The following is a 25708-nucleotide window of genomic DNA, read 5'->3' as shown; positions in this document are numbered from 1 at the left end:
GGGAATAATGGAAAAGAAGAGGTATTGATCAGATGTTAGAAAAATACACCATACGGGCTAATAAAGGGAAAAAAAGAAGAAAGTAGAGTCAACAGAGATGAAAAATATTTTTAAAAAGGAAGAAAAAAGTTCTACATTAGTTACACATGAAAATGAGCCTTTTAAATCACAACAAATATAGTTCTAATGTGACAACAGGATAGGATTGCTCCACTTTGGCTGGTAATACTAAGCTTGTAGTAGTAGATAACAAAAGAGTTATTTTCTGTGTGTATGAGGAAAAGTCATTTGACAGGCTGTCTAAATGAAGTCTAATGACAAGTTATAGGAAGTACAGGGAAAAGTGTAGCTTCCAGTGGGTTCACAGTAGTAAATACTATTTGTGCATCTAGAAAATATTTTCTGAAGATTGCTAAACACCAATGAGTTGTGTGGTTTGTCTTTCTGAGTCTGTATTTTAGTTTACAGTTCATGTAACTGAAAATACATATTAAAAACTAGAAATGTGGATTAGAATATGTGGCGGCTGTTGGGAGAATAATATTGCGTAGGTTTGTGTATTTGGTCTTTATCACTAGGCATTTGTAAATATTTAAGAATGAGTTAATTTCAAAACGTTGCACTATAGACCATATCTTCATGTTGGAAATTTGTAAGGTTCAGAGATTTAGGCTTCAAATAGTGTGCTCCTGAGTCCACGTAAAGATGTGTCTTTCAATGCAACTGAGAGGGTAGGAAAGAGTGGGGAAAATGATCTGTCTAAACACTTCTGTTGTGCGTTGCTATTTTTCTTCATGCTATTAGTAATTTATTGTTGGCTATTTTTGAACTGGGTAGGTATGTAGCTATTTTAGATGGAAGGGGAGCTTTTATCCTTAAACAAACAAACAAAAAAACAAAACAAAACAAAAAACTTGGCAAATTTTGTGTTTGCTTCTACAATGTGTCCAGTTCAAGAAGCTGATATCCTGTAACAAAGCTGCAGGTACAATTGTACCAGCTTCCCCAGAGCCCTGCTGTTTGTCTTCTAGCATCTTTGGGTTATGTTATGTGCTGCCACTGGTGTGAATGCTTTGTAAATACAACTAGTCAGTGCCACAAGGAGCTTTAACCTAAATACAGAAAGCAGAAGAACAGTAGTCTAAAGGTATTGACAAAGTGTCTTTTTCCAGCTGTGCTAGTAGAAAAGATAACGGAGTCCAGCTGCTTGACACAGCCCCTCTGCCTCTAGCTGTTGCCCCGAGGGTGCTGCTTAGAGGAGTTTTTATGAGTGCTCATACTTCACTTGAGGCCAAGTCAGAGAATGAACTCAAAAGTAGCATATTGTGCTGTTTGAGGTAACCTGTTAGTGTTTTGCTTGAAGCAGACCAGAAATCCATCATACTGTTTGCTCTCTAGGCTCTAGGTGGTCATTTGCTCCATGCCAGACCTTAAATTACCTGCCTTTTGGACATATGGACAAGCCGTAGAAGTAAAATGGTCTGTAGACCATCCTCTCCTTTATTCTGCATTCTGCCAACTTGCTGTTACTCATGTTGACCAAAAGAAATAGGTTCAGTAGCAGTAAAAGTGAAATGGGAGGACATTAGCATGGACCCACTGGAACTGATGGAGTGCTCTGAAGTTAGTGCAACATAGCACACGTTTCTACGGCGGGTAACAGCAAACACTCACAGTTACTGTGATTCGTTTCTTGTCTTCCCAGCCACCGTCATTGCAAACTCACTCTTTTAATGGCTTTCAGGATCCCACAGTGAGCCAGAGCTGGGAACCAGAAATGGCTGAAAATTGTTTGGATGTGGTTTATTTATGTGTTTGTTTATTCTACTTGCTTGTACACTTAGTTTGTGACCAGTTTAGCTCTTTGAGTCAGCTCACTGAATTAACATGTGAGCTGGCATAAGGGACATGGTTGCTCTCTGGTAGCCCTGACTTAGCTTGTTTTAAGCTGCCATGGAGTGTCTCCTCTCAGTCTGAACTTTCAGCTGGGTGCGTGTGATCCTCTCAAACAGCAGTTCTTGGAGCAGCCAAAGGTGTGATGGGCTCTGCCTCCTGTTGACATGTCTGCCTGTTGAGGGCGTAGGAGTGGGCTTAGCGGTTTACTAGCCAGGTGTGCTCCAGCAAAAGAATTTCCTTGTGTTCCAGAGATCTGTCTTTTGCCCTTGTTTGGGGGCTTCCTGTGTGCTTGGCCCACAAGCCAAGTCATGAGGGCGTCCACAGGAGTGACCTGTGTCCTGCACTGCAGGTAAGCCTGTTGCAGCCCATGGCAGTCTGGAGGGAGTTGTTGAAACTCAGTGGAATTCCTTTCCAAGCTTGTCTTTCTGCGGAGGCAGCAAGAAGTGTATTCATTACATGGATTTGCCCACTGGAATCTAAGACTGGAACTGTCGATTCAAGCTAAAAACCTGATAGCTGTTTGCTGCTGTGCACTGAAGTTGACTTGACTTGGCTTCGCTTCCAAGAGCTCCGGCAGCTTTGTGCTCCATTGCCAGCTCTTGCTTGTCTGCCACTTGACAAGTTTAGAACTTGAGTTCTGTCAGGATGCTTTTCCTTTAAAACAGTGGCAGGACATATATATATGTGTGTGTATGTATATGTGTGTGGTTTTATATACATACACCCACATACAAACTATGTATCTACATATACATGAACACACGCATGTATGTATATATACACGCATGCTCTGTCCAGAGCAGCTTATATCTTATAAAGCTTTCATTCAAAGTGATTTCTCAATGTTTTATATGATAAGAAAAGCAATTAATTAGCTAGTGAAGCAAAACAGCCTTGCAGATAAGCCTTCTTAGGCTATGTCTAGATATAATGAATGGAGAGGATCTGGATACATGGTTGTCATGGAACACTTAGTATGTAGTTTTAGTGGTTATAGCTATCTGAAGTAGGCAGATAAATTTTGCACATTCATTAGGTTATGATGTATTTGTTTGAATATGCTTAGTGATTTCTGATCATTACTTGGCCTTCCAAAGGAAATTTAAATGAAAGCCTAATCCCTTTTTCCTCAAAACTTGAAAGCATTTCCTTGATATCATACTTAATTGCTAAAATGAAAAGTCTCTTTTCTGCTTTGAGAATGGATGGCTAGTAATGCCTATTAACTTTTTACCCTGTCTGATTTTTTTTTTTCCCTTTTTCATCTCATATTAATTTAAATGGTACCAGTGTCTTTAGGGTTGTCATATGGAACTCTCATTTTCCTCATTTGTTAATTGCTTTTGTCATCTCTGCCCACTGCTCTGGGGGAGGTGTTGATTAAAGCTAGAACTTGATTTAGTACTCCCATTTCTCTTCTGGGGTGGGAGTTCTGACTTCTTTTTAATCATAACATTGTACTTTTTGTATACTTTCAATCTCAAAATCATTTGGGTGTTTTGAGCGTTCTTTGTATTTACTTTGAGTAATAGTATGCTGATACCAGGATCATCTTCCTGGGGTCCTGCCTAGAGTAACAAGGTTCTGCTGGTTCAACTGGAGCTCTGCAGAGCTCCTGTCGCTGTACGGCTGCTTGCCTTGCTGTAAGGCAATGTCATCCACACTGGAAGAGATGGTGTTGCAGATCATGCATAGGGCAGACAGGAATCCAGAGCCATCCTACTGATGAAACTGCTGTCCCTACATGTCGATACTAGTGTTCTTGGTGGCATTTTGGGAACAGAGAGCTTTTGTCATTCAGGGAAGAGACCTTTTTTTTTCCAGACCACTCAGACTGAGTTTTGCTGACTTGCATCAAATTTGCCTGTGGGTTTGTACAAACAAGTTAACTGACGTAGCCTGTCTGTTGACACAGCTCTGCCATTCAGCCAGGTGCAAGGCTAAAGAATTAACCTAAAAAGAGGTTAATTTCCAATAACTTCGTCCAATATTGTTTCTATCAACAGACACATCAATTTGTCTTTTTTTATTTCTCTACTATTCCTCTCAGTTTTTTTTTCCATTTCCTCAGTGGTAGGGGATGGCTGTGTGCATATGGTTGTAAATATTATGTTTATCTTGAATTTAGATTCTTTGGTCTACAAAATGGACTTTCTAGTGTGTCTACATAAAGTTCCTTTAAACAATTGAGTTGACATGCTCAAAGACACATAGGCAAATTTAATGGTGGGTTTGGGTCAGATGGAGAAGGCTGGTTCTGTGTCCTCCCTCATTTCTTGCCTTATGCTCCTTTATGCCTATCATCAGGTCTGCCAAAGGTTCTGTGTGGCTACTTTTAAATCAGTTTTTCTAGTACTGAAGTTCACTGTTGGTTTTTTTTTCCTTTCTTTTTCTTTTTCCTGTCACCTATAGCATGTTTTACAATCACTTCATACCTATGCTGGAATAGCTCGCTTTAATGAGCATTACATATTTCTGTTATCTGCTCAGTCCTTACATTCTTTAATTCCCTCATAAATCTTGAGGACATGGTGACTTACTGTTAGTTAATCAAATTTTTTTTCTCTTCTTTTGACATGTTGATCCTGACAGTAGATCATCTTGGTCTATCTCAAACTTATCTTTTGCCAGCATCCTGTGTGGGAGAGGCTCTTGCAAAGAAACCTATTTTTGCTCTGTCAGCTATTATTATCTAGTCGCTAGTATCAAATTTAATTGCATCGTTCTGTTTTTGTGCACCAGCTCTTATGATTTTTTAAATTAGTTTGATACGTTTTTCCGATCTGATACTCTTTGCTCTCCTAAAGCTTTTTTTTTTTTTTTTTTAATCTGCTGTCACTTATTCTGCTTTCTGTTTCTTTACCCAGGCTTGGATTCACATTTTTCTGGGATATGCTCATTTGGCCTGTGTAACCTCATGAAAATGTTACCATTTAAACATAATGGCTCTTTTCTTCCCTGGCTTCCTGTTCCCTTTCCTTGTGAAGTGGTATGTATACCTTCCACAACTTTCAGACTCAGCTGGGAGCTAAACATGCAGCTTTTAATTTCCTCTCTCTCCTTGAATTGAGGATCTTTTGGACCTGGTGGTGTCTTAATCACCATTTCTGAAATGTAATGGCGTGGTACTAGTTTTGGTAGGATTCCTTCCATGAGTGTGGTGAACTTGGTTGTATTATGGCCACTGTCATTTAGCGGTGAGCTAATGCAAACAGTAAACTGGCTTCCCGACATAGTACTAAGATCTCTCTAGTGAGGAGCAGGGGAAAAACTTAGTTTCTTATTTCCAGGTAAAGAACAAACACGGAATGAAAAATGTCCCTTGGCATGTCCTGCTGTGGTTCAAAGGCTAAATTGAAATGTAGATTCTCCTTCATCAAAGTAAATTCCTCTTGCGTTTGGCATGGTATTTCCCTTACTTCCTTCTCTAAACAGAATTGTCTTGACTGTTCCCCCTTTTCCACAGTAACAGTGCGATTCCTTGTTTAGTTTGTGGGAATTGCAAGAGCTCTGATGTTTTCCTGAATTAAAGACGCCAGATTCGTAGTGATTTCTTCCTCCTTCCTGTTGTTCCTCCCCTCCTCCTGACAGCCACATACAGACTCTTTTGTGGGTTTGTTTGTTTTATTTTCCCCTAGGAAAAGACTCTTCCTCATCAATCTTCAAGGCAACTTATGGTTCCTCATATACAGAGTGCTTCAGTTGACTTCAAGTATAATGCCAGTGCCATTTTACCAACTAAAGGAGTTAAGGAAGGCTGGACCGATAGTATAGTGCGCTCTCTGCTTCTGTATCAGCTGTCTTCCCTTCATTTGGGGAGCATGATTCTCTAAATTCCTTCCTGGTAGGTTTCCATTTTGAAATACATTCCGTTCGGAATGACACGGCATCTCTGCAAGCATAAAATTGTTATGAAACACTAAGCACAGGGAACTTGTTATCAAAATACTTGTTTCTTCATTTTTTTTGTTAAGGTCACTGTTGTGAAATGGAATGATTAAGAAGTGTTACTCCAGAAGTAGAGAAAAGGTATTGGAGATTGCATCTTTTTTCTGCAAAAAACAGTGCTGTCTTGAGACCCAATTACTCAAAAACAAGTTGTAATGAAAATATACTAAAATCCTCGGCTTTAGCTTGGTTGTATCAAATACTTGGTAGAACTCCAAAGTGGTAAATAACTGCTATTTTCCTTATGGAGTACTAATCTTGTTTGCTTTGGCATCTAAAACCAAAGTCGCAGCTTATTTTTACTTAATATACACTTTTTTTAGAGTATCCCTTCCATGTAGTAATACAGATATTTATTACAGAACCCAGGAGGCCAGTCACAGACCATGGACTCTGCTGTGTTTGGTGGTCCCAGAGGCAGAGAGGAGTGGTGTTCACCTAGGCAATTCTGGTTGACATAATAGTCTTAGTACTGATGCCAAAGTCCTTGTAGACATTGTGGCGAAGTAGTGGTTTTGAGGCAGTGTTTGGAAGGAGTGTGTAATAGGGTCTCATGTTATCTCGTGTGGCTTAAGAAGAAAATGAAGATGCATCTAGTCAAAGGAACAGGTCTGGAAAATTACATTTGTTGCAGTGTTCTGTGTAGGTGTGAGCAGCATAGTCAAGGCCAAAGGAAATGCTACTGTGCTGCTAGCAAAAAGATCGTGTGCCTAGCTGAGCGTTTTTCATCCATGTTGTTTAAAATGTCTTAATGCCAAGTGGAAAAATGGGGAGGATACAACTCTAGCTTTGATGTAGAAGTCTAGGGAGAAATCTGTCATGAGATTAAGTAAGTTGATGGGAAATGGCAATGCAAAAAGGGGAGCCTCTCAGCTGCAGCAGATTTTTTTGTTCCTTCAGGAGGGTACTAGAAATGAGTGAAACATGCAGCGACTTGATTTGTAGGTGAAGCCATTAGCTAGTGACATGTTTCTCTAGATTGGCCATCAGTCAATCATGTTTTCTTTCTGCCACCATTTTTATTGCAACGTGTAGTGGTTAAAATCCAGAAGAAAGTGTAGTAACATCTTAAGTTGCTTGTCTTTTCAGTTACTTCTGTTAACAGCAAGAATTTATTTTTGTTGATGACTGCCAACGGTTGGCATGCACAATGACATTTTCAAAGTAAGTCTTAAACAAACAAAACCACCTTTCTTCTGTAACTTCTGGTGTTAATTCCTGTCTTTCTACTTTTTCTCTTGAGACTGTGTTACAAGAAGTGGTTGTTTCCTTAATGTATGATTAGGTTTGCTGTGAAGGTTTTAACAGATTTAAGTTTTGAGACAGCAATCTAAGACAAGATGAGGTGTCAAAGTGATGGGTTTACACATGGTGGCTTCTGACGGTACCCAAAACATAGTTCATGTAAACTCGTTTCTGCTCCAGCAGGACACATCCCTTTGACTGCTGCTGTTATGTGTTCTCTGGGAACTTAGTGAAGTAGTGCACATGTGTGTGTTAAACTGAGATTTGCTTTCAGAGCTTTCAGGGTGGTTTTCTTAGGAAACTCAAAGCTACAACAAACTGGAAAGTTTTCTGATTGAATTTTCAGATCTGACTGTGTCTTTAAAAGGCCCATCAGGTGCTAATATGTAATGCTGGGTTTTCACTGAACTGTTTGTATAGGATGCCACAAATTCATTTATCTCTTAGTGTGGCTGTCAACCTCAAACAGTTTAGTTAATCCATTATAAAACTATAAATATAAGTAACTCTCCTCTGGATTCAAAAATTAAAATTGAAATGCAGTTGATCATGATAATATAAATAAGGTAACAAAATTACCAGACCTTCCAAGAGGCTTAATCTCTTTTTCTTTCTGGTTTAGTTGAAACCTGTGAAGTGTAAAAGGTGGACCAGAGTTGCTCTTCTCCTTCATAATTATTCAACTTTTAAGGTTTTCTTAATTGTTGTGAAACAATCAGAGGATGCCTATCTCAGTAAACCTGATGGAAGTGTTACCTCCAGGCTCTTTGCACATTGGCTGCTCTCTTTGTAACAAAGATCTGAATGCTTCTGCCATGGTGGATGCAACACACCATTCCTGCTTGGGGCATCAGTAGTCTAGGGGTGGATTTTACAAATGTGTCTGTGTCTGAAACTATTGGTAATCTAATTGCTGGGTTCAGACATGGAACTTTCTCATTAGGAAAGCTTTCTCGTGGATAAACCTGAATGCATTTAAATGTCTGAAAAGAGCAGGGGTTGGATGGAGTACCATGGGAATTGCCTTTAGCCTTGCTGGATGGATAGACAGTCTGTGACAAGCCCCAGGAGGATTTGATCGTGCCTTAGAAATACTAAAAGAAGGTACCCATATTTAGATTTTTAGTTAGTCTGGTCCTCTGTGATCATTTATCCCTAAAAAGAAATTTGAATTCTAAGTCAGTAAATAATTTACTTGATGTCAGTTGTCCACCAAAATAATTTTGGATGTGACTGGTTTTGTCAAAGTAGAAATGTGCTAGAAGATACTTGCCTAGACTATTCAGCGTCCTGTCTGGGAGCCGCTGCTTTAAGTCATGGGAGTTATACACAGTAGTAGGTACAAAATGCAGTGAAGGATTGGGCTGTTTTATTGCACATCTCTCTCTTTGTTGAGTGGTGACAGCATGAGTGTTTTTTCAGATGTTCTTCTTGGAGCTGGTGAGCTTTGTCTGTTCCCTCCTTTCAGAAGAAACACCTCAAATGCCTTTAAGCAGCTAATGCGGAACAGGATTGTGCTTTTCTGTGGTTATAAGCTCAGGTGCTGGTAGTAAAGGTATTTCCCATGGGTAGGCAAGAAGGAGAAGCTGATGTTCCTGGGTAGATCTGTACCATTTAAATTGCTGTCTGGAGTGGGGCAGTTTCCCTTAGGAGTCCTTTTTGCATTTGTGAGGGGCTAAAGTACAGCAAGAGAACTTGCTTCCCTGCTGTTTTCCTTATTCCAGTCTACCTGAAGCAGACAAACCATGGCTCCAAAGCTGTCATTAAGCTCCCTAAGAATACTTTTAGTAATTGTAATTGTCTGTACAGTATAATTTGACAAGATTAGTGAAGCACGGAGAGCACTTCCTACTGTTAGGCTTAGTTTTTCTTTTAATGACAAAGTTCTTCAGATTTGGCACGGTCTGTCTGCTGCAAACTTCTGAAGTACAAACAGCGATGACCTGGCAAGCAGCACAGCACTAGTAAGAGGGTATTTTGGACAAGGACTCACAGCCAAGCTCTTACCTTTTTGCATAAGATTTTCTTTAACGGGAATGCAAAGCAGATGGGATTGTGGTTAAATAATTACTCCTTGACTGAACGAGTACCGCCCCAAGGAAGGTGCTTATGTAAGGAACGTCCCTATCGTGCTGTGTAAGAGCAAGGATGGTGTGCTGAGACTGTGTGAGCAATCATCATGCTGGTGCTTTCTCATACTTGACTCTACAGACTTGTGCTGAAAGGAATTACTAACTTGAGTTTTACCTTGAACGCCCCAAAAAACTACAGCAGTCTAGCATAAGGGGCAATGGTGCACTTCGAACTGTGCCATGGGGCTTTGGATCTTTAGACCCAGGCAGCAGGCACTGTCCCTTTGTACCATTGGAGTAGGAATTCTTTGTGGACAAGTATCCCTTTCCCATCCAAGCAGTGAATGCTTTGTTTAAAGCCGAAGGTGTATCAACTCCTGGGGACAACTGTAGGTTTTGTGGATTAATATCTGTTGGCCAGGTTCATCTTTTTGGGGCACTAGTGTATTTTTCCTCTCCTTCAGTTATTCCAGCATACTTCTCACTCAACTCCGTATACAGACCACCCCTGCTGTCTGCAGCAACTTCTGTGTGCTCGTGGTAAGATTATTTTCCATTCCTTTTGCTGTCAGTGTGTTTGAGCAGTAGTAATAACTCAAGCTTAAGAGATCACCTGCTTTCTCTGGTGTTTGGTACTGTAATGGCACACAGCAGCAATTGCAGAACCAATCATTCTGGAGGTGGCAGTGAGGGGGATAGCGCAGATTGAGATGCTCAGCCTGGTCCATCTGCCCTACGCTGGAGAAGTGCCATGGGGAAGGTGTTTAGCTGGGGTGTGGAAAGTTCTGTAGCCATGCCGTGGGGTGAGCCTGCACAAATAAACCCACCTTTCTCTGAAAGCTAGTTTGGGCACCAAGTTGGTGGTTTGGTTCAGCATTAGCTCGTGCATCTTAGATTTAAGCATCCCCTCTGCACACTGTCTGTCCCTGCACTAAAGCGTGCTCAATGCCTATGGAATATAAGGAGAATTTAGCTGCCAAACACATTAAAAAAAAATAAATCCCTGCAGCTTCTTGCTTTTTGACTAAAATTCAGGCATATGGCCATAGGCATACCAAAAGGCATACCTTTGATGCCAGGTGGTCTCCCTGCCAAACCTGAAGCTGGTTCTCAAGAAGATCTTATGTGGTTATGCTTTCAATAGAGTGCCAGAAAGCTGAACATTGTCAAAACTATGCTTTAAGCTGATGGTGAGAACAACATTAGGAAGAATGTTTTAGTCTTGGATAGGCATTGTAGCTACAGGTAGACTAGATACATTTTCTTCTAGATCTAAGTCATAGGTTGTTTTTTTTTTTTGGTTTGCCTGTTCCAAAGCAGTCTAAGCTAAATTAAATTTTGGATGTTCTAAAAAAATTATTTGGATGTGTGCTTGACTTTGCCCAGCTCTCAGGTTATGGATTATTTGATTTCAGAAGTGTGTGCCTAGGTGTTTACTGCTCTAGCTTGAGCCTGGTGGTGTGGCTGCGGGGGAAGAAGCCTGAAGGGGGTGGGATGGGAGGAGTGCTTCTCCTTCCCCTCTTTCCTGGTGACCTCTGCTTCTGTGGTTGCATTAAACTCTCCTGCACATTTTGACCTGTGCTATAATCCTATCAGAGAGGGCAATTGCAGTCAGGGATTAATTCTTTTCTGGAAAAGATTTCTCGTCTAAGTCTGTGCATCTGAAATGCTTTCAGCATTCATTGGAAGAAAATGGCTTCTCTCAGGTGTCTCTTTGCCACCACTCCTCGTGTTCCATGATCCAAGCCACCAGGGTCAGTCTTTTCATGCTACTCAGAGTTCCTGTGGAGAAGCTAAATTGCATGCACCACTCTAGGTGGCAAACTAGCCAGCTAACATTTCTTTGCAATCCAAGTAGAATTAAAAACCAAGCAAACAAAAAACCCAGGTAACAAACACATTGACTGTATCTATCACTGTCACGACTTTGTAAAGGCAAGTGCGTCTAACCTCGCTTATCTTTGTCACTGAAACCTTTAAGTCAACTTGGAACTGAAGGAAAAGAAAATTGGTTTTAAACTAAAAAACAGTTTTCTACACAAGCTACTTCTTGTAGCTTTGTAGAATGAAATCTAGTTCTGTCACTTTGAGTAATGTGGTACATTTTTATTTGTAGCTGGAAATGATCAGTTTTTCAGTAGCCTGAAAAATAGTTTTAAGGAAATTATAAGTTTTGTATATTTGTTGTTTTTGTTTTGTTTTGTGGTTTTTTGTTTTTGTTTTCCAGAAAATACAAACTTTCTTCAGGCAGGCTATAAGAAAAGTTTGTAAGGAGAGGGATTTTTTTTTTCTGTTTAAACTGACTAGTTTGGGGAAGACAGGCAAGGCTTCAGGAACACAAACCCTACTTGAAGCTTGAAACAAAAGCAGTAAATATAAAGCTAAATCTAGGTCAAGTTTGAGTTAATAATAATAAAAAACAACTTGATAATCCAGAGAAAAGTTTGTTTATGTGAAAAATGTACCACAAATCTGGTAACTCTGTGATGACTCCAGGATTTTCTTGTTTTGGTATTAACTCCAAGGATTTGGGGGGAGGGGAGTGTTCGTTCTTTGAGGGTATCCTTTAGGTTTCTTTCTGTCTTGTATCATGTATTTTCAGTGGTGTGGCCTCAGCCAGACAGTTTCCATGAGGAATGTGAATCATTGGGTAATTTATGACATACTTCGGGATGTGCTTTGGACTACTTCTTTTCCTGTTTGGGAAGAGGGACAGGCTGGATGTTGAGATGTTTTGGAAGCCTTGGCTTTTGTTTCTGTGTCACGGTTTGGTTCTGTTTCACATCCGTGTGTGTGAGGAAGGTCTCGTGCATTCTGCAGTTCGTGCCCTCCCTCTCCTTATCGCTCCGTATTAACTGGTCTCATAAAAGATGTCACCTCTCCCTGCAAGACTTGCCTTTCCTGTATCCTTGGGCAGTTGCAGATACAGCAGTAATAGTGAAGATCTGTTGGGTATGCAGTTCTTGAGAACCACGTCTCTGTTTTCTTTCATAGAGTAGCTGGAATGTAATGTGGTGCTGGAAATGACCGTGAGATAACGTGTCTTTTCCTGAGACAGAGTGGGATGCTTTTCTAACCATGTTGAGGATTCATGAAATAGCATTGTTCCATGGATGTATAATACAGGTTTGAACATGCTGACATGATAGTTTAAAACAAACAAAAACCAAATAAAAATATCTGTACCAGTTGGGAAACACAGCATCATGAACAAGAGAGTGGGAGAGTCTGGGCTAGTGTTATGTCTCTCATAGCGTAGCCCCAAGAGAAATGCTTTAGCAGCATATAAATGGTCACCCTTTTTTCCTCTTTTGCTTCTGCTCTAGCTGAGTGTTTCTGAGGTAGAATTTCTGTGATGGCTGCTGCAGTGGGAAACATAGATTGACTGCAGTTAAGATGCACACAATGTTAAGTGTAGATATTTAGTGACAGGCATAAACATGAGTTATAACGGTGAGAATTAGGATCGCTAAGAACGAGCTTGCAGATGGCCATTTTCAAACAGTCACCTGTTGTGCTTTTTTTTTTTACCTACTGTTGTATTTTTAGGTGGTTTTCCTTTATTCCTACCTGGGATTTTTTTATGCCTTCAAGTTAGAAAGCAGCCACACAAAAGGCTGATTTAGCCCATCTGAGAGGTTGGGGGGGAAAAACAGTGGGGGAGAGGTAGGGTGGCACCTCAGAGTGGGTCTCCTGCTGACAGGTGCAAAGTGGAAGGGACTAATTACTGCTTTTAAAATCTCTTATTTATCTTTTTCAGCTTAATTTTGCCATTCAAGCAAAACAAGCAGCAGTGGTGGTTCAAACAACTGCTTCCCTTGGGTCTGGTTAAAGATGTTTGCAAAAGCTTACTGCTGGGTTTAAGGCTCATTTGAAGTTTTGTAGCTGGACAAACTTACAGTATCCTTGTGCTTCACAAGCTGTCTTCTTTGCTAGCATGCTTAAAAACCCTGCAGCAAGTTTTGTGTCAGAAATAATAATGAAAAGATATCTTCCTTGAACATCAAAAGTTATGCAGACAGATTAGCTTCTGTATGTGAGCGTGCTGTGGTTTTTTGGGGTGGCTGCATAAGAAGCATTTCTGTAGTAAGTCCCAATTCAGTGGGATGCTTTGCATCCTCAAGAGTTGGCTGAATCTATGTAGAATACAGGGACATTTAGGATTTCTTTAGATCAGGTAAGGAAGGGGAGACATCATGGAATCACAGAATGGTTTGTCTTGGAAGGGACCTTTAAAGATCACCTTGTCCAACCCCGCTGCCGTGGGCAGGGACGTCTTCCACTAGATCAGGTTGCTTAAAGCCCCATCCCTAACCTTGAACACTTCCCATGATGGGACATCCACAACTTCTCTGGGCAACCTGCTCCAGTGTCCTACCACCCTCATCGTAAAAAAATTTCTTCCTTCTGTCCAGTCTAAACCTCCCCTCTTTCAGTTTAAAACCATTGTCCCTTGTCCTGTCACTACAGGCCCTGGTAAAAAGTCTCTCTCCATCTTTCTTATAAGCTCCCTTTAAGTATTGAAAGGTGGATTGAATTAGTTCAAAGCACCTGTTTCCCACACCTTTTAATGGGCAGTTCTCTTCTCGATGTTGTTGCCTAAAAAAAAAAAGGAAAAAGAAAAAAAGAAAAAAAACCCTGAAGTGTGCAGTATTTGACGGGAAGCCAGTGTAACTCCCTTGAAACTGGAGTGGCATGCCTGAGTCAGTGAAGTATGAGCTAAGAATCTGGCAGAAGCATTTTGCACAAAGGAAGGCTGAGAGAGTCTCTCAGGAAGCCTGTATGCTGCTAAATGTGGCATGTTCGAACATGAGACTGACATCATTGTGAGTTCATAGTAGTGAAAGAACAAAGTATCAGCCACAAATTAGACTGACCTAATTTTTAAGTCACTTCTGAAAACTTAATAGCACAGTGTGTTGCTTGTGCAAGCTGTTTATTTCTATCCCAACCTCTGACTACTTAATTTAAACTACAGCTTAACCCTCTAAACTGTCGAAGGAGTTGTTCAGGAAGGTGTGTGTGTGTGTTTGAGGGGTGCTGCAGACTTCCTTCCTTGGCTCTTTTTCTACTCTGACCTCAATCTTCACATAAAGGAAGTGATTAAGGACCACCCATCATATACCTTTATCCTTCAGGATCAGCTTCCTGGAGGTAAAAACCTCAGGATTGCGTACCAAAACCTAACTTGTTCCTATGTGCTGCTCACATGCAGACTGGAAGTCTGTCTGAAAATGATCAGAACACTTGCCAGCAGCATCAACAGGAATTTATGTATAATGAGTAAGTTGTTATAAAACTAATCAGTATTATTTATTGATGTATCCGTCATCATTGACAAATAACTGTTGCTTCTTCCATTGCTGAATACCTAAGAAATACAAGGATCTTGCAGTTTGCAGATGATAGACTTCTTTCCAAGTATTTTAGTTGGCTCCACATGCACTGAAGTTGATCCACTCTGTTGATATATTACTTCAGTTATTGCAGAAGTATATTGAACTCTCCTAGCTTGGGATTACTTTGAGAACAATCAATGCCTTTCTAGTTGCTTTTTAAAGGGCTGTGTAAAACAGAGCACCTCTACAAATTCTGGAGAAATATAAAATCTTGTTTATAGATTTGTACGGAGCTGTGCATACATGTAAGCACACTTCAAACAGGATAATACAAATGTAATCTAAGGGAATACGTTTTGTTTCTCTTTGCTATTCAAAATCCTGATAGAAGCCCAGCGAGGTTGCTACAAAACATTTCTTGTTGATCGTGGTCTTTGACTAAGGCACGTATCAGATAGTAACAACAGAATTTACTCCCTTGGTTTGGTATTGCATGCTTTTGCTCTTCAAACTTTAAATAATCCTGGTCCCTTTTAATTCTTGCAAACTAGATGTAACGGTGGTCACATTTTGTTAGTTGTTCTTAAGGGGGATTAATATATTTTGTGGTTATGTCACTCTTCTTTCTCTACTTAAATGGTAATGCTTATAGTGATGTAAGAGGCACAGCTGGGGAACATAAGTCACCCTCTGCTCTCTCCTTCCGTTGTAAAGATATATATGGCTTCTCTTTTCAGCCGTGTAGTTACCATGCTAGAAATGTGGCTTTGGCACAGCTGCAGGTCTTGTATAACATGATTCAAATTCAAAGAAACACTTGGGATCCTTTGGGAAAGACGTACCAGGACACGTTACCTGGAGTATAGCTCGGTGAGATACCATGACTTCTACTTTTGTCCTGAACTGAGGCCCTGTTGGTACCATCTTGTCAATTAAATTAAAATTTGAAAGCAATTGTAATAAGCAGGCCATCAGAATTACCTTTGTGGGTAACAAATTAGGTATGAAAATATGTTCTTGTCCCAGTGTGTGAGCTATCAGGAGTCTTACACCATGGTGAGAGATTTAGGTCCCAATTGTCTGGATCTAGGAGTTTGTTAATTTATTTTCTGGGCTGCATCTGCAGTTCAGCAGTCACTCCGTGTCATAGCCTGACCCCTTCCTACTCTGCACAGCCCAGAATGGGAGACCTCTTAACAGGATTTCTGCAACTGTTTAATTTCTGGGAGCACCTAACAACTTGAATTATTCCACCATATTAACTGGGAGCCATTGCTGTACACCATATTCCTCAATGTTTCTTTCTCTATCCCCGCTTCGAGATAGTCGGGCTGTACCATGTTTGTGGACTCACTGTTTTCCACCATCTATTCTGTTTCCTTGCCATATAAATGTCATTTAAGGAGAAACCCAATTAAACTTAACTGCTTTACTGAGTAGGGCTGAGCTTACATATGTGTAATGTAGATGTTTTATTGGGCCCAGCATCCCTTCTGAAGATGCTTCTGTGCGCTTTTATCGCTATGTAGCATACACTGCTTACAATAGTAATTGTTTTTTCAGCATGCAGAGGGTTTTTTAAATGAGTCTGACAACAGATTTAATTAGCGCTTATTAGGTTGGGGTTTTTTTTAACTTCTAGATGTTTCTCTGTACAGCTGACAGGACATGCATGCAGCGCGGCACAGCACGGTATTTTCAGACACAAGCAGGAAGAAACAAAGTATTAATGTTGACAGTTTAAAAAAAAAAAAAAAAAATAAAAGAAATTCCTTCCAAACTTTCTCATGCCCTGATGTGAAGGGGTTGAATGTGCACGTTGCCTTCCTGGAGAACTGGTGTCATTTCCTCAAATGGGTGAAAGACCAGAACATTTTAACCCACAGAGTACCGTGGAAGCAGTTTACATGTCTCTGTTCTTAAAGGAGATTGACTCACTGTGATCTGTAGTCATTGGATTTAATTTAAGAGAATAGTCATTAAAAAGTCTGTTGCAAGAAATTCACCCCTGCCTTGCCCAGAAGCTATTCTGATTTATTTCCCTAATAAAATTACCATCATTATCCTCTGCCTTTAATCTGTCCTGGCTCTTATATGAAGGCTTCAGATCCACCTTCTGTTTTCATCATACAGTGACCACAAAGCAGATCAGAGCTGCTTTTTTTTTTTTTTAAAATAAATTTTTTGGCTCCTTATTTGCGGGCCCGTATTATTTGAACGTCTCCCCCTTAAAGTCTCTTACTAGGAAAAAGGCCTTAAACTTAAAGGCTAACCATTATCTGAAGGCTGTGAGGTCCCACTTTACCTTCTTCCATGGGAAGCTTTTTAAAGAGGTAGCATGGTCTATTACAACTGCTGTGCTTGATGTTTATTTAGCACTACTCTTCAGACCACTCCTTTTAATGTTTCTCAGCAAAAAGATGACTATGTAAAATATGAAAGTCACTGTTCACATCGGTCTGCAGAGAGGCAGAACATGGTCAGTCGATTCGGGATGTGCAGATTGTGTAGTAGATGGAAACCTTGGTGTCATGAAATGGGCTGCTGTAAAGCAGTCTTGTTCTACAAAGAGTAAGGAGATGCTGGATTTTCAACAGCTTGAGGATTTATAAAGTAGTTCAGCCCTTTAAGTTTTTCCCTTTTTGCACTTTGTGTCTCTGAATCAAATGCTAAAATACAGTTGCTGATAGAGACTGGCAGGCATGGACTTTGCTAGTTGTTAAAACTAAATGAAGAATCTTCACCATTTGGTGTACAGGACCCAAATAGCACTCATGATGTGTTTTGTAAGGATAGGCAGCTGTCCTCCGGTTTTAATTCGGTTTGTGAATTCTTACGTTACATGCTGTGGCTTTGGGTTGGATCTCTTCAGACTCGGATTACATCGATAAATAACATAATTTTATAACTTATTGTCAGTTTTATAAATTTTATGCCAGATACTTCGTGCAAGATTAGATTTTTAGGAAAGGACAGGATTAGATTTTTAGGAAAGGAGAGGTAGGTACTAAAGTCCTTAGAAGGATGCTGTCTTGCTTGACTATTCAGTCTCTCCCTGGCTTCTAGCTTGCTTGATGCCCCACAGCTCTGTAGCTGTGGGAGGAACGCTCTGTGTGACCCGACTGGTTGTGTTCATTCAGCTGCAGTTTAGGGGAGGACCTGAGAGAGAGGAGAAAAAAAGGCTTCCATTTCTAATTCTGGAAAATAGAAAAAGGTATTTAAATAAGGCCTGGAGGACTTCTTACTTGCCAGAAGTAAGTAAAAAGGCAAGTTTATATCCTTTTGTAATTCACCCTAATTGAAAGGATGTATATTTCTTTTCCTAAAGTCAGCAGAAAAATCCTGGCCTCTTAAATGATGAAAGACTTCTTTTTAAACTTTCTCCTAAGCACAAATAGCTGAAGTTTCCACTTTAAACTTGGGTGGCTCATTCATAATTCACTTAATGGTAATATGGTATCCTCTCTCTCCCTCCCCCTTCTTACCACCAAGGCTAAAAAGGAGGAGGGGAGATATAAAATGTTTCCGAAAATTACAGGAAATGTCTGTTCCTTTAACAGCATTGCCAGGGAATTTCCAAATGCACTTAATGCTTATGGCTGAACTTGCAGCAGCTCGGTCTTCAATCATGAGTGGATCCTGTTCTGAAAATGTGACACCTCCTTCCAGTAAACTATGTTGAAATTAATTCAGCAGAATTAATTGCGCCCAATGGTGAAATGAGGGCTCTTGGGGGCTGCTTTAAACTCCTGATTTACTTCTATTTATAAAGTGGGAAAAATAGTATATAGTTTCCTGAGGCAGTAGCTAGTTTATTTGTAAGGACTTTGGAGAGGCACGGATGGCAGGTACTAGTGAATGTGAAGACTACCTGGCGGTTTTCAGAGAGACTTCAGAAACTGCATGTGAAGCACTAAGGAACAAAAAGAGAGATGCTTTTTGTCCCAGTACTTTGTTTCCCTGGACTGTCACAAGGTGGTCTCTGATCATAGGGTCTTGTGTGTAGGCAGAGCCTAATCGGTGTCTAGCACTAGGTTAGTTTTAATTTCCAGGAATGAGATTAGAAAAGGGGATAGTGACAAATACGATGAGTAGGATGAGCTTCTTCTTTGTCCTCCATTGCCTTCTGCCGGGCTTCTGCTGCTGGACTGGGGGAAGGAGCAAGAGAGATCTGCAGAGCCTCTTGCTGGAGCAGGCAGAGGGCGAAACAGACCTGGCACAATCCTCAACAGATCTTCTCATCCATCTCTCTGCCCTGCTGCTCTGATGTACGTATGCCGGTGTGCTAAAGATGGACGAGTGAGAGGATCACCAGCCTGGGACCTCCCAGGGACAAGCACGTGGATCCCAGCCAAGATGTCTGTCCCAGTGAGCAGAGCGTGGTCTGGGTAGCAAACTCTTTAATTATCTGTCTGAAGGGCTCTAGCCCCATGTTCTGCTGTTGGTGTTTGCAAGGCTTTTAGAGCAGTTGCCTGAAGACAGAGAGGTGATTCTTGTAGCTCCTTTCCTTATGAGATGATGGGGCTTTTGAATCTGTTCACCCACTGTCATAATGTGCTCAGCCATCTGCTTCGGTGGCTCTTCATGGTTGTCATATCATTTACTACGTGGTTTGGAGCCACTCCTGGATTTCATAATAAGGCAGTACTTGGCAATAATTTATTGTCATGGTTTATGTTACAGTGATTAAGTGGAGCTGTCATCTCTTGATAGCGATGATTTGAATCCTGTTTTTAGCTGCCCAGGAAACGGTTTGGAATTGACACTTAATGTGTTTATTTTTACTTCCTCATGTAAAGGTTATAATTTAATTTGTTCATGTAGGAACAGCAGGTGCTTTGTATAGAGGTTGTACGGGTATGACTATATGTAATGATTGGTGACGCCAGTGTTACCAGTTTCCAGTGTTGGCTTTTTTTAGTGCATGATAAGGTGGGATTAATTACCTGAGATGTTCTGTTTCGTTAGTCTTTGTCCATGCTGTAATCAGACTGACTTATGGCAATCTCCTATATTAATAGATACTGAACAAGAGTTTGTGAATTTGCTTGAATTCATGCAAATGCATCACCTGTGAATGCTAGTTACAGATTAGTTTTCTAGCAGGGAGATGTGTCGAATTGTTTGGAAGGCTATTGTTGGTTGGTTTTTTGTTTGGTTGTTGGTTTTTTAAGAATATCTAACTTTTTTTCTTTTTAAAGATGTGGAGACATTTGCTGTGATTTTTTTTTTCTTCTTTTCTTTTACAAAATCAGTATAACGTACTTTTCTATATCAGACCCTTTCCATTTAAATGAATGCTAGCATTCATAGATCTCTTCTCACCTAGGTTTTCATGCATTTCCAGGATTTTTACAGCAAGTGACTACACTGAAAGTGTGAAAAACATTTTCTGTTTGGTTTTGGGGGGGTGTTGTTTGTTTTTTTGTTTTGTTTTTTTTTTACTTGTAATAAGGAAATTTTAAAAATTTATTTTCCTATGTTTAGGTATTTCCTTCTGCTGGCGTTTGTATGTGGACCATTCTGTGTCATCCTGTTCAGCCCATTTAGATTTTGACTTAAATGTAGGTGAGTAATTGTTTTTGACATGAAACAATAATGAATTCGTATAAAAGTACTCCAGAATTTTCAGTTGCTTTGACTTGGAAATCATACAGGGGGAGTAATCTTTTAAAAATCTATTGAAACTTTTCCTGGTTGCCTAGTGTCCCAGGCAATAGGAAACTAAAAATGTTACGTATCATAGCATTTGTTTGGAGTGGATTAGGTAAGCTTTCCTTCTAGGTGTCACAGAACTATATGCTGTGAACCTAAAATGAAGAAGTATTTTGAAATAGGAAGAGCTTCATGCTTGTATGGGTGGAGAAGGGAGTCCCCAAATAAAGCCTTTGAGCTGTTGAATAGAGTGATGTAACATGTCAACAGCATGTTCTAACACTTCCCATGAGCTCACATGCTATCAGTTAGATTTCCCTGCTATAACACGTAACAAACGTTTATTATTTCACAGTGAATGTCAGAGAGGTTGGCTTCTTGGTAAATGCAAGTGATGATAATCTGACTCATTGCTCAGAGCTGGTAATGGTGCATGGATAATATTTGCAAGAACATTGCACATATTTGAGGGCATTGCTGAATAGGTCACCAAAATGTGGTGGTTTGGTGGTTTGGTTTGGGTTTTTTTTGTAGTAGAAAGGACTATATTATTTCAAATACTGCTTTTTATACAAATAGTGGTATCTTACCATTATCTAAATGGAAGGTCCATTCATCTTGCTTAGCCCAGGTATCTTAGAATGCTGGTGGTAAAAATGTCACTGAGCAGTAGGTGTAGAAATAGAGTGAGCTTAAAAAGCTAAACTGGAGGTGGTTTGTGCAGCTTATTCATGGGAAGCTGATTTCCCTTTTGACTCTCTATCTCCATGCCTTAGTTCTCAGATTGGTGGGCACAGTGAAATGGGGTGACTTCTTTAGAACTAGTAATCAAAACTGAGTAAGTAATTAGTGAAGTAGGATGAAGGTCAATAGAGTACTGAACAGAAAATTCTGCTTCATGCATTTTTTTTCCGAAGGATTATACTTGCATTTTTCATGAATGTACAGTGTGTAATCTAAAATGCATGTGGCTGCTGTTTCTACAAGGAAGAGAAAATTAACACTATTCTGTTCTGACTGCATATATAGATCTAAAGTACAGATGTGCTGAAAGTAGGAGAGGAGAGAGCAGCCATTCTGATCATACACCATAGGCAAAGGAAAGCAGGGTGAAATTCTTAAAACTGCTTCTCTTTTATGAATGTGGTACATAAATGACATTTAAAAAAAAAAAAAAATCTGTGTGTTTCTATTTGAGTGACTTCCTTGCTGCTCTCCACTCTTGCACCAAAGTGGAGTGTGCTGGGGAGGGTGGGGGAAAGTCTGTGATCTTCCACTCCCCAACCAACGTGAGGAAATGATGTGCTTATGAGATGATGACACTTGCTTGAGTCATCTGAAAAGCCAAAAGACACCCTCATTCCCCTCAGCTGAAGAACATGAGCCCTTGTTAACAGAGCTCTTCTTTTAAATCACAAGCATTTGTAATCTCACTCCTGTGTGGTCTGCACAATGGCAGGCAAGACATAGGCTTCTTGTAATCTCAGTTACATTTTTTTCCCCAGAGTTCACACTTTATTACACAGTTGTCGATCTCTGGAATGTATTGGCTTGCTTGCTGAATGCAGAAGTAGTATAGCCATTCCTCACTTTCACTTAGAAATCTTATTTCCCTTGTGCTCCATAGACACCTTGTGTTTCTCGCTACTGATGAGTAGCAACTTGAGCAAGGATCGGCCCTCTCTCTCCTTGGTTGTCACTCAGTCTCTAGTAGCGTAGGTTACGAGCATCTGTTCAGACCAACTTTTATTTCCATCTTTCTGAGGCTGGTGAGGGAATGCTGTGGCTGTCATAGATGTTGGGGCGGAAAAAACATCTCGCAGGAGTGGGAATTCACCCTGTGATCCCTGGATCAGGAGTTCCTCTCTGATGCAGGAGTTTGTGTAGGCTTGTTTGTGGAGTATCACACATGGCTGTGCTGGTAGGGACTGGTGCTGATGGTATTGGCACTGGCTATTGAACCACTGGCAGCTCCCAGCTCAGTAGCACTGAAGCCAAATACTCCTTTGAAAATGGCTGATGTGCCAGCAGTGGCATGTGTCCTACAGTTTAGGAACTCCTACCTCTATGTTTTGATTCAGCTTTTGGGTTTCTTTTTTGTGCTGGTGTCCATCCTGAGAAACGCAAAAGGAAATTTGTAGGGGAAGATAGTGTTTTTCCTCGTATGTGCTTGTGTTTGCCTCTAGAAAGTGGAAAAATAAGTGGTTTTAAAAATCAACTCTCTCAGGTGTCTTAGGCCGAGGCTGCAAAAGCTGCCCTGCAGGACCTTCTAATGTTCAGATGCTGTGAAGTTATTTTGTTGGCATTTTGCCATGCAGCGGTAACGTACATGGGAGCATTGCTGTAGGCACCTGACAAAGCAGGCGTTAGTGACATCGGGAACAAAATTGCTGAGCGTTTATGACACCAAGGTTCAACTTCAAGGTTGTTGTCTTACGTGAGGTAGAAGTCTTTCAGAGATGGTAGCAAGGCTTCTAGAAGCTCTCCACCAGTTCCTTAACTGAGGTAGAATCAGAGTGTCGTTCTGAGAGGTTTTTAAAATATATTCTTGCTGCATCTGCCTCTTTAAAAATAGTTGCTATCATATAAGAAAAAGCCTGAGATAACTCAGACAAGTGTTCTGCTATGGTGTAAGGGAATTGCTTGGAGTCAAAGTGGTAGAAGTCAAAATTAGGGGTGCCTACAAAATGTGAGTTACTTTAACTGAAGAATCAAACTCACAAGTTCCAGGTTTCCAGTTCTGCGGTTGCCTGCTTCGCTCCATCTGAGCCATTTGGGATGGGGACAGGAGTCCCTGAGGCGAAGATGGATCCTGTAGTTCTGTGGCAGCATTACACGTATATATTGGAGATCATCTGTTTGTATGGAAGATAGTAGGGTTTTTGTTGTTTTGGTTCTTTTAAACAATATGGAGAAACTGTAAAGATACCGGGCAAGTGTGGAACAGATCTTTTTAGTTTTACAATGAGGTAAAAGTTCAATTTTCTTCTTTGAAAGAAGAGGTAACAAGCAGTGCCATATGTTGCAGTCCATCTACAAGGAGGAAGAAGCCATGCAGTATTACCAGTGTGTGTGTGAGTGACTTCATGCAGTATTCTCATAGCTCAATTACGGCTAACTTTTCCGTAATCCTGATTTCAGTGTGGAACATCCTGTGACTAAGATGGTTTCCTAGCTTGAAGATCAGCAACATAGTGGCCTATTTAGGGCAAAGCATTATATTGCATCATTTTATGAGACACTATGGTGTCAATACGTACCATTGCGATCTAAGTCACAAGTAGCACAGCAGAAAGAGAACAGTCAAGAAATTGAATTTTGCCTTTTTACAAACTATGATTAGAAATGAAACGGGTATTTCAACACCTCATAGCAGCTGAATGGTAAGAGCAGTCACCGGGAAGGGGAGGAGATAAAGTGTTTACCTAAAGCAGGAGTCTGACAGTTTCTCTTGTTTAGATAGGTCACGAGGAAGAGTCCCAAAGTCTGATAGTACCAGAAACAGAGAGAATTAAAACAAAACAAAAGGCTGTAATTGATAAAAGTGTTGTTCTTCCCCTGCCCAATGGAGCTGTTCCTGTCAAAATAGGATTTCAATCATAATAACTTGAGGTGACATTACTGTTAAGTTTATTACTTTCAAGCCATGGGCAGAATGCTTTCAGAAACTTAACATATAGCTATATGTTAAGGTATCAGTGTTATTTAAAAGGATTCTTGACTGGTAGCCCACTTGCCTTATGTTCTTTACATGCTTTTTACCCTGTCACCATATATGACTCGTTTGAGTTCTTTTTTAAGGGTCTTCTGACCCTTATCTTCTATCTGACCCTAAACTTCTATCATACGAGAGCGAAGGCTGAGACAGTGCGCAGTAAGCATTTAGAAGATAAGAAATATACCCAAACTGAAAGTTGCAAATTAAAGATTATGTACTTTTAACAGACTCTGTTTCAGAGTTCTGTAGTTTCTCAGCTGCTTTATTTTCCTGTTATTACTTGGACTTTAAGTCAGCAATTTACCCATCAAAACAGACTGTCTAGTTCACGAACAAACTGTCTAGCTCACAGAAGAGCTAGAGCCAATTCCCACTAGAGTCAGTGGAAAAGTTTTCATTGAGTTCAGTGGGTTTGGTATCTGGCAGCCTTTGATACAAATAAAAGAGAATCAAAACTCATGACAGGACATGTTAAAAGAAATAAAAAAAATGCAGAATACTTTTTTCCTCTCTGAAAAAAAATGGACACAACTATCAAGTTCACTTCCTCCCCCCCCCCCCCCCCTTGCATAATGGCAGAGCCTTTTGATACCTTCCAGCCTGTCTACAGAGAGCCTGAGGCCAGTATATAATGACTGCTCTTTGAGGGGAAGCACACCTGCCAACCAGGTTGCAAAGATAGGGGTTTTTTTAATAGGTTTAATTAAGGCTTGGTATAGTAATTTTTCCAATAAGTTTTGTAGTTTAGAGCAATATGCGTTTCACTGCTATATGCTTCCATTTATCTGGACATGCTTAAAAGCACTGGCTCTATAGCAGTAGAGTCAGGGCAAATAGAAAATCACATTTTGTCGACCTAATGGCTGTTTATGTGAACCTGGTGTTTTTCTTGTATTGCTACATGAAACTCTCACTAAATAAGTTTCTTTCAATTTTCTTTTTTGGGTTGTTAAAGTAAAGTTTGTACTTTTTCCAGAATTTAATTTATCTAAGATTTTGTATATTTAGATTTGTATAATATATCTAACAAGTAAAACATCTGCTGACCTGGGATTTCCCATTGCTAAACACAATTGACCAGTTGCTGTAACAGGACTTTTAATAAACTATCTATAAATTAGTTTGAATTCATGACTTCTCTTGCAATTAAGATACACAACAAACATTTCAAACTGAAGCATGTAAAATTATTTTATAAGTAAAATGCAAGTTTTCTAGCTGAACCTGTTAAACTGAGGATGTAAATTTTTTTTTTTTAAATATATAAAATCTTCATCCCCATATGTATCTGCATGTGCACTAAGGATCCAGGAAAACATATCCTCATAACTTGCTTCTGTTTACAAATGTTTCGCTGCCTTGAGAGTGTCAATCAATTGGATTTTTATTTTCTTCATCTGGCCACTTCAGTTTTGTGACAGTTGTGTTACTTTGCTTTGTCCCAGCCAGCAGAAAGCAGAGGTAGAAAGCTGCAAAAAAAGAAAGCTGCTTGGGTCACAAGTTGGATGGTATGGGCTAGAACTGACATAAGACTCACTTGAAGGCACGCTTTGCCTTGTGCAAGAGGTGTTGCATAGTTTTGTGACCTAAAATCGCTTCCCCAAACAGGCAAAGGGAATGCGATGTTGTGAGACAGGCGAACTGGAGAAATGTGGCTTCTTGCTGAGCCGGCTTTACCCTATACCGATTTGAGCCCAGATTGCTCCTTTCCAAAGAGTCTGCCGTACTAGCGAGGTGAGGAACTCTGTCAGGCTTGTCCTTTCCCATATGGCTCTAACCTGTGATCTCCACCGCCTGGGTTGAAGAAGTCACCACCCTCAGCTGTCTCCTCTTGC

The 25708-nt window shown here is 40.2% G+C and overlaps 1 protein-coding gene across 14 annotated transcripts in view; it reads left to right on the top strand.

Moving 5' to 3' along the window:
• DUSP16 (dual specificity phosphatase 16) overlaps positions 1 to 25708 on the top strand; it is a 71122-nt gene that overhangs the window by 9987 nt on the left and 35427 nt on the right. For 8 of the 14 annotated variants that reach the window (XM_072876816.1, XM_072876724.1, XM_072876742.1 and 5 more), the window contains exon 2: positions 19988 to 20068. The gene's annotated coding sequence lies outside the window, so the exon portion shown is untranslated. Of the gene's footprint in view, positions 1 to 4867; positions 4886 to 19987; positions 20069 to 25708 lie in introns of those variants that run through there. The other 6 variants (XM_072876799.1, XM_072876771.1, XM_072876734.1 and 3 more) reach the window with 3 other exon arrangements.

This window comes from Ciconia boyciana, chromosome 1 (assembly GCF_034638445.1).
Source record: "Ciconia boyciana chromosome 1, ASM3463844v1, whole genome shotgun sequence".
In the NCBI taxonomy this organism is placed as follows: Eukaryota; Metazoa; Chordata; class Aves; order Ciconiiformes; family Ciconiidae; genus Ciconia; species Ciconia boyciana.
This window is presented reverse-complemented; position numbering and strand designations above follow the sequence as displayed.